Source organism: Lissotriton helveticus, chromosome 12 (assembly GCF_964261635.1).
Source record: "Lissotriton helveticus chromosome 12, aLisHel1.1, whole genome shotgun sequence".
Taxonomy (NCBI): Eukaryota; Metazoa; Chordata; class Amphibia; order Caudata; family Salamandridae; genus Lissotriton; species Lissotriton helveticus.
The window spans coordinates 265,922,114-265,932,506 of record NC_136073.1 but is presented as its reverse complement, the minus strand read 5'-3'; positions in this window follow the sequence as shown (position 1 = coordinate 265,932,506).

The window sequence follows — 10,393 nt, the reverse complement described above, 5'->3', positions numbered from 1 at the left end:
CCGGTTTCTGGCATTACAGCCGTCTTCGGCCCGGCTTGCTTGAATCCTGATGGTGCAATGAGCAAGGGACTCACATCTGAGTATACCCTTCCACGCTTAGGGTGGACAAAATTATTTACAACAAGGGGTGGTGATGGACAGAGTCTCTGAATTAAGCAGAGTACTCTCACCCAGTCAAAAGATCAGGGCTAGATCCAACACCGTTTTCTGCTTAATTCAGAGACTCTGTCCATCACCACCCCTTGTTGTAAATTATAGCTACACTATGTTGGCATGACAACTCGGAAAATAAAACTAAGAATATCTGAGCACAAAAGCACAATACGCTGTCGTAAGCAAGCAACTCGATTAACAGCGCATTTTCTGGAAGTGGGTCATAGCCCAACCGATTTCAAATGGACTGTCCTTGAACAGCCTAACATTCCGGAACATGTAACAGACATCACAAGATACCTATTCAAGAAAGAACAAAAATGGATTTATAAAATGAATAGTGATAAGGCGGGTCTGAACGAAGACATTCCGTGGATGTCTCTTTAACTGGGTACATGTCCTACCATCTCCTCATCAGTAAGATTGTATAGCACTTTTTCTAAATGACAAGAGGCGCAAAGTAAGATCATAACATATTTGTAGGTTCATGGGTTACTACCATATTTGATTTGCGCCCTAAGACATGTTAATACCCACTGGATTTAAGTATCTCTGAAACTTGGCATACATATAAGTTTGATATATTTTTTTCTCTACATCTAAATAAATGCCACAACAGAAGTAGGGAACACCTTTGGAGACTAACCGCATCACATTCTTTGAGCGCCAAAATTATGCGTTTTTGGTGTGGGAGATTATATTTTTCTATGCATCATACTCCAAGGGCGATAAAAAATATATGTTCAGGCTTCATGAATGACTCTATATAAACGACCATTCCCATCTATCTAGTAGTTTCTGAGTTACAGGGTCATGTGACAACTGGGCCAGAAGTCATTTGTTGTCATTCTTTGAATGAAAGTCTGGTAAAACTTGTAATATTTGGTGCACAATAGGAAGACCTGTCCCGATTTATCTGGTGAAAATCGTTCATACATTTAGCATCATTGACTTTTAACAACAACTCTTGACATTAAAAATGACATAAAACTAGAGACTCGAATTAATATTCCCTTTTGAAAATAAAAGTAATGATCGTGGCAGATTTGAACATCTTGAAACGAGAGACTCGAACTAAGAATCTTGTTTTTTTCTAAAAATTCGTCTGCTCAGAAACTACAATTCCCAAGATATCTGGGGTTTTGTAGTTCTATACCCACGTGGTACCGCAAGTCACGCGGGATCAGGAGTCACTGGAAGAACAATAAAGATGGTGTACACGTAAACACCGGCGCCCCCCCAGCAAGCACAGAGGGACGCCTGGTGTACCGACGGAAAGGTTAGTCCTTTCTAAATAACGATCGCGGTCACATTCACGAATCGGGTAAGATCCTGTTCGAGCTTTCATTACCGGTGCAGATTAGAGTAAGGAATCACGATCCTTCTCCAGCGTGTGGCATTATCCCCAGCATAAGACCTGGCACGGGGATAGCACCATTTTCAGGTTGCATGGAACTTGCTGTCTAATGATAAATCCAAAAAACTGAGAGAAAGAGGCTTTTTATAAAAAACTCACCATGGTAGTGTACTTAACTGATAGTTGGCAGTGGAGTGCACTATTAAATACATCATTCTTTGACCGAGTCCATTAACAACATCGGATATGCAGATGCATATTAAGCATTATATTGAGATAGACCATGATGTGGTCATTACCTGTGATTTGTCTATGTGAGTTTTGTTTTGTTACCAGAGCGGTGCTCCACACACCTGAGCTGCTGCCAGGTGGGGTGATGTTTTTTCCTCCTACCAATTAGGTAAGCGAGTGTGAACTGGGATAATGGAATTTTCACCATATTCACTTAAGCATGCACTTGTTTGGCATTGATGATTTGGACAAATGAATATTGTTCATATCTGTGAAATGTTGATGTGTTTTCTGTGTTTGGTACAAATTTATTATTTATTTTTAACAGGTTGGAGATGTATAAGGAATATCCATAAATCATTCAGGTATTCTTTTTTCCTTCATTGCAGTAGCTGTATATATCTAGGTCCTGATGAAAGCAGTGACGTATTTATAGTCACTTATGCTGAAACATGTTGACCCTACTTGCAGGTGGATATTTTGTTAAATCCGCCCGTTGATTCACATCTATATATTTTTAATATCGGGAGAGTTGAGAGAAATTATTAAAATGAATTTCCTTCTACTCTTCTCTACCCAATTTTAACACACCTCACGTTTATTCACATTCACGCACTGCAAAACAGTTACCCACATCTACTATAACTTTAGGTTCCCCCATCACATAATTCATGCATCATCTATATTGAGTTCACTAGTCACAGTAACACCAAGTGACTCATATATATACAAAAAAAACTTTCTCCTGGGTAAGGAGAGCCCAAATGATGACTAGGGTGGAACCGTTTGGGAACTGATGGGCACTTTTTCCCAATTGTGGGATTGTGTCGTTTTGTAGCACTTATTGCACTTTTTTCCAACCTGTCTTTACTGTACCGACCATTACATACATCATTATTTCACCTTTTGACCCTCAGATATTTTTTGTTGTTCATGTAAATGCAATAGGTCATGCATTTGCAAGCGATTAAGCTATTGGCATTGTAAATGACAATGCCATTTATTTAACAATTAAGCTATTGGCAATGTAAATGACAATGCCATTTATTTATGATTTAAAAAAAAAATTTTTATGAGCAATGCCAATAGCTCTACCTTTAATAATGCTGAGACCATTGCATTGTAAATGCTTGTTCTTGTTGTTGTAGATTTATATAGCGCAACCTCGACTCTGCGATATTGGAGCGCTTTACACAAGCACCAGTTACGGTAGACAAGGACACATTTGTTTGATTTGGAAGGCACATGGAGATTAAGTGATTTGCCCAGTGTCACAGGATGCTGAACAGACGCCGAGGCTCGAACCTGGTTCCCCAGCTCCAAAGTCGGCAGCTCTGGCCGTAAGGTCACATCCTTTCCTTCCTTTGATGATAGTCTTCTCCAAGTCTACTACCACCATTATGTCTTATGCTTGTTGGCCCTGCATATAAATGAATTGATCAGGTAGATGCAGTATGTTAAAGGCTGAATTAACACCCTGTTAGGCTTATGCTCCTCTTGGATCCAACTTTAAAGCTATGACAGGTTTCAATTGCTGCATCAGTCAGATTTATTACCTACTTAAAACCTTCATTTTTACATATATTCATTTTGGATTCATCATTTTGGTATTTCTTCGTTATGTTTTTTCAATTTTTTACATAATGCCCTATATGAAGTGTGCCTGAAATCTGGGCATTTTTGATGTTATGTATTTCACAGCCAGTCTAATCAAGTTAAAAGGAAAAGGTAGAGGGCCATAATTCTGTGTGTGATCTGTTTAATGAGGTAGAGAGGAAAACCAAGACACCAGAGACCCCCAACTCTGAAGCCTTTGCGATGAAGTTAGGGAAGAAAACACAAACAGAGGTTTAACTTTGCAGAGAGAGGGTAGGAGAGAGAGAGAATAGAAGTAGAGGTCTGACTGCATACTGTTGTCGAAGAAATCTTTGATTCTGAAAGGGTTTATTGACAAAAGAACAATGAATAGTCTGTAAATCACAGAGTCAATCGAGCAGGGGCACCATTGCTATCACTGGTGGAAATAAGCACCACTATTACAGGCAAGACTCAAATATATACTTTACTACACATAAGGTTCTAGTATTGGTCACAGATTTCACACACTGAATAGGAGCAGTTGCCTAGCTGAGCTCATAAGAAGGGGAGGTTGACCTCCATTTGGAGCAATTAAAAAGTGAGCAATCTATATCATTATTTTACACCTTGAGAGCCAAAAACGCAAATCACCTCCGTATCAGAGACAGGCACTTCCTCTGGGCCAGAGGTTAGAAATGAAAACAGAAAGACAGAAATCTTAGACTGAAGTCTGTGCAATGAGGTTATAAAGAAAACAGATAGGGGAATTTTTCTACAACCATAAAACATGACCTTTTCAGGTTCCAAAGGAAAACGAGACTTAGGCCTGACTTTTGTTGGTGTACTGAGATTAGCGAGGGGCATAGAGACACAGAGGCCTGACTGCAGCTCGTGCAGTGGGTTACGAAATGAAAACAGAGACACAGGGGCCCAGCTCTGAGGTCTGTGTAATGTTTTTACAAATGTGAATATAGACTCAGAGGCCTGACTCAGCAGCCTGTTTAATTGGGTTAGGAGGAAAATACAGATATGGGCCTGACAGCAAGAGCCTGTCTACTGAGGTTAGAGAAGAAAACAGAGGCCTGACTGGTGTCTGTAATCAAGTTAGAAATTAAAACAGAGACACAGTTGCCCTGCAGCCTGTGCGTTAAGGAGGGCACAGATGGAATTTGCCATGTGAATCCTTATATATGAACAGACGAGAAAGAATGAGCGTATACTGGAAAGTTGAGCAGGGAACATGAATTTATCTCGGAGATTGAGAGGTCAGCCATCATCATTTGTTTAAGAGGAGAGTGAAATCAGCGAAACCAAAGAGCCTGACTGCAGCCGGTGTAACAGTGGCATAACAAAGGCCACGAGCCCTAACGTAAACATAGAAAATGAGTCTTCTCTCCCCCGGAGTATGAAAAGATAGCCATACATTTATTTATCCTGTCATCTAATAATTTACGAAGGCCACATGTCGCCAGACTGAACAGCATTCTGGCGCAGAGGGCAGGAGTAACAGCCCATTGTGGGTGGGCACTTTGTGTCCTGTTTTGAAACACATAAAGCACAATGCTTCCTTTTATGGAGTAGAACTCTGGGGCCATAAAACTTTACAGATCTGTCTATCTACGAAAGAGGGTTCTTCAAAAGTTTGTTGAGACTCCCCTCTGGTTCATCAACTCTTCCCTTTTATTTAGATGTGGAGATCACCAAAATTAGATCCCGTGCCGAACTTAGGCACCTCTTATCTTATATTGAATAAGAGTCTAGGGCACACCGGAGCTCAGCCACCTCAAGGATAGACTTGGTGATGTACTGGAATATTCAGAGAGAATAGCCATAGTCTGGGTCAGTTATTTCAGGAGCATGCTAGGGCAAATTGGTATTTCACATCTCTGGGACTGCCCTAACGTGTTCAAGCTTGACGGCGTCGGTGCCTCATATGTCAAGTTCACATATAAGCTACAGTCAGTCCGTCAAAAATACTTTTATTTGATCTCGTTAAAAATCATAAAAGAGAGGATAAAGCACACTAGTACAAGGATGTTAAAAAAAATCAGGATTAAAATGGTGCAAAAAGATAAAAACACGATGCTGTCATGTACTGAGTCATCATCAATAGATAGTACACAAAGTAAAGCTACAGTCAATACCCATCAAAGCAACATGACCAAGGCGTTCTGACTACGTAAAGGTATTCCTAAATTCGAGCTATTTTGTAGGGTGTAGCCTCAGTTTTAGCTGAAACTTAGTATTGTTATTTTAGGAATGGTATTTTGACACTGAATTATTTTACTGCTAGCTGGGGCTGGGGTCATTCTTCTTCCCAATCCCCCTGTTGTTCATTCTGCACTGGTGTTACTGAAAAAGAGCCCCACGTTTTTATTCTTCTGCGCCCTTTATACATCACCCTAAGACGCAAATGGCTGCTGCCCCCTTTAAGAGTCAAAGGTGTTGGAAACTTTAAACCTGCTCTTGACACATTCAAGACTCCTACATATACACAGTGACGTGTGACTGGTGTGGTCGTTACCTATATGCAAAATGGCTCATTAGGCAGCGGACTGTTGGCTTGTGATGACAACTTTCGTTTTAAAAGAATATGTGTATTATTGCGTTTATTATATCCTTATGTGTTTTCAGAGGCCAAGCTTGGTCAGTAAGATTGTGTGTGTGTGTGTGGGCGGGGATGGGGTGGGTGTGAGCTACAGATTTCCCAACAATCATTCTAGCATATCTTGTTAAAATGCATTATATGAGAAGTAGGACATGAAAGGGGAGAGGGGGCTTCTGGGGCAATGAAAAGAGAAAGGAGAGCGAATGGGTGCTTGAAACAATATTTTTCAACTAACCAACCTTTTTAAGGCCTTCAAAACAGAGACAGATTGTGGGCATGTAAAAATCCTAGGTGAAATGCAACAGAAACCGCACCATACCCGGCAGAAAGCTTCTGTACCCAACTATTCACTACAGAATATATTTTTGGGGGGAATGTAACACCCTGTGTGTTTTATGGATTGTACCCGAAATTAATAGAATTGATGATGACCATAAATGGGGTCCTTGGGACTCCACAAAGCACTGGGAACAGTTGCCGCTGCACCTACTCCTCTTAAACAGCTGTGCCACTGTACCTTAATGGTGCAGAGAGCAGACTAAGGGATCAACCATTATATACACCTACTCAAAGTAACAAAAGAACTTTGGACTAATCAGTACCACGGGAGAACTGTGCTTCACTTTGTACAACACAAATGAGGAAATCAAGAGACGCAAAGGCTGTCGCCAGGCTGTTCAGGAAATGCGGGGTTGGAGTTGTGCAGCGGAACCTGTGTATACTGTCAACTGAAAATCCTGCTCCATTGTTTCCCACCGTTGATTTACTCCCCTCTGGTGCACATGGCTCTGCAAATAGACTGGGTGTGGGAGAGAATGGGCGAGGGCAGCTAGAATGAATTCTCTCCCGAAGTTTAATTATATCTGACAAATGTTAGCTTTCTTTAGTACGCTGTGCGTTGGTTATCAAATATACTGCTTTGAGTTGTGTTGTTATGCTATTCTACCATGTACTATACTGAGTTAGGTTGTTCAATTATATGTTTTATTATGCTGGAAGTATAACATGTACACCAACGAAAAGCAACCTCCACAAAGCCACACATGACATGATCTGAAACTACAACTTGAACACGAGCACTTTTCGGGAACGGCACAGACTGCCCGTGTCCGTATCTCCTTCAAAATCTGTTGTTGTTTTCAAGCCTGCTGCCTCCAAACTACAAGGCAGAAGAGATCAAGCACTCTGGCGGCCAACACACACATGCTGCCTTCACATATACAGGCTGCACACCAAAAGGCAAAAGAATGAAAAGGCCAGAACAGTGCTCTAAAACCTGGCGTGCACCAAGGATCCAACGAGTGCCCTCACTCTTCTTCACAAGGGAGCTGAAGGCACCTCTTCAAGGACCTCCTAATCTGACAACATCCACTGCACACCCTGCACATACTCTGTCTGCACACAGGCCACTTTACTTATTGTCAGCTTATACCATGACTTTAAAGATACATTGCTACATTCTGCACACATGTGGGCTTGTGAAGATACAAGAGGTTGAGTTTTTGGGGCATCATCCAAGGTAGATGTTATTCAAAACATTACCTGTGAAACATAACTGGTTGTCAGAGGGTGATCAGCATCAGTGATTACATCATGATATACGTAATTTCCAAGACGAAGACATCATACGTTTGTGAGACAAGTATTGAGAAGACTCCAGGAAAAGGAACTTCACCTCAGTGAGTCAAGTTTGAATAGCTTAAGGACAGTCTGAAGGTCTTTGGGCACATAAAGGTGAGTGACAAACTTCATCAGCATGTCCACTTCCTCTCGGAGGTTAATGCCCAATTAGGCCACCCTAAGAGGTGCTGTTGGAACAGTGAGAAAAAGTATATGAGGTGAATCACTGACACAATATCAGAGCCAACAATATTGAGTAACAAAAATATTGTATCAAAAATATTGTTTACAAAAATATTGTTTCCCAACCCTTATAATGGCAAGTACAAAAGTATTAAAAAAATATATTGTTTCACACTAACATCATTCAAAAACATAAAAATATCACTTCTTAATATATATAGTTTAGAGTAGTACATTTTAAATATTTTAATATATACCATTATTATAATGTCAATTAAACAAATCCCACTAATATTTAATACTATATAGAAATATGTATTTATATAAACACACATACATATGTATTTGTCTGAATGTTTATACATATAAACATATATATCATTAACCAATTGTCCAAGCTTCTAGGGGCGCACTCCCATCAGACTGCACCACCCGGTTTTCATTCAAAGGAAAGAAACTCGCATTGCTGCTCCCATGTACATTTTCTTCAGAGCTGACGCGTTTCAAGGCTTTTGCTTTGCCTCTTTCTCAAAGGTCAACTGCATATTGACTCGTGCAGGGAGTTCTGTTTTATACAAGTTCATACATGCCACGCCCTTAGTGGGCCACGCTCAGTGCGCCCTATGCATGTTGGGATAAGTAGTCCCACACAGAACAAAATATCACCTCAAGTAGGTCCTGCAATAGAGTCCAAATTTAAAAGCATTATATATATATATCCATTCACCTCGTTGCAACGCCCACCCCGTCGTGGTAAGAACTAGTGCAGACCTTCAAATCATGCAGCAATTTCTTTATTTAGCCTCTGCAATAACGCGTTTCAGCCGTACAAGCGGCCTTGATCACATGACAGCTCTTTGACCATTTCTCCCACTTTTTAAAGTGCTAGTGCATGACACAAATCATAAACATAGAAGACAGACCAGTTCTTCCCATATTTTTGAAAATATTGATAAGAGCATAAATGCATAAATTCTGTTTCAGGGACAATTCTCCTTTTGCAACAATTATAATATATATAATATAGTTAGCAATGTAATTTTGATCTAATACCTTTAAAAAAAATTGTGTAGATTGTCAAAAACCTGAAACAATGCTGGCCTAAAAATCCCACTCCCGGTCGAACCCAACTTCCAGTTAATGAAGTTTCCGTAACGTGCAAATTCAAACTGCGGAATATATATATATATTTAGGACAAGCTGGAGCGGTTTTGAAACTAAACAGAAGTTTGGCACTTAAGTGGAGTCCGTACCCTCATTTGGGAACGTGATTATTGGATACATATATATATATGAACAAGACACAGGATTGTGTTGAAACGCGTAGCGTAATTTGGGAATAAATACTTTTCATCAGAATCTGTCTCTGAGTGCGTATTTGCTGACAGAAAGCAACTTTGGAATAATTACAAGTAACGGCTTGGGTTCGCCGCTTTGTACGCCACCTGATGACGGGACAAATGATCTCGGAAGGACCCAATTTGTTTGTATATATATATATATATGAATCAATTGTGCTTCGAGAGGTCACTCGACGATGTGCCTCCCATTCGGTTTCTGGCCTCTCGGCTGCTCAACAACCTGCTTCCCATTGTATTAACAACCATGCCCGACGCGTTTCAAGGCCACTACGCCTCTTCCTCATGGGCTCTCTGACAGAAGCATCGATGACTTACCTCAGTATTCATCTCTTTTTTATTGATGGAGTTCCCGCCCTCAGTGGGCCTGGCTCACTAGTTTACAGGCATGCTGGTATGCGTAGTCCACAAAGGTGAGTATTATTTCATTCCTTGAGTAGGTTCAATGCTTCTGTTACAGTTTAGAGATCGTTTATATATATATATATATATATATATATATATATATATATATATATATATATATGTATATATATATATATATACATTATATATATATATATATAGTTTTCACATCAAACATACAAATATTCAAAATATTAACATTTTATTTCCAATAACTACATAATTGACTAAACTAATAAATTAAAAAAAGAAAATAAAAAACAAAAAAAGACATTTACAAAAATAGAAATATAAACATACTATAAACATTTAGTTATAAACAAATATCAATAATAAATATATTTAAACAATATTATAAAATGTATTTGAGTCTGGGAATAATACATATACTAGTCTTACTCCAGTTTAGGCAACAGTAGAGAAACTTTAGAACTTTAGAAGACTTAAATACATTATTCCCACTCCAAACTGTGCAACAATAGGGAAAGTGTTGGACTTCGGGGAAGGTTTAATGTACTATTCTCACTGCAGTCTGTGCAACAGTAGGGAAAGCGTTGGACTTCAAAGGGGTTACATTTACTATTCCCCTCCAGTTTGTGCAACAGTAGGCAAAGCGTTGGACTTCGGAGGGGTAAACATTACTATTTCCACTCCAGTCTGTGTAACAGTAAGGAAAGCTTTGGGCCTCAGAGGGGTTAAATTTACTATTCTCACTCCAGTCTGTGCAACAGAAGGGATCGTTTTGGACTTCAGAGGGGATAGATTTACTATTCCCCGCTGGTCCGTGCAACAGTAGTTAAACTACTTCACTTCAAACACATTATATATTTGCATAACTGTATTAATTTAGAAAAATATAAAACATTAATTAACATTATATATATATATATATATATATAT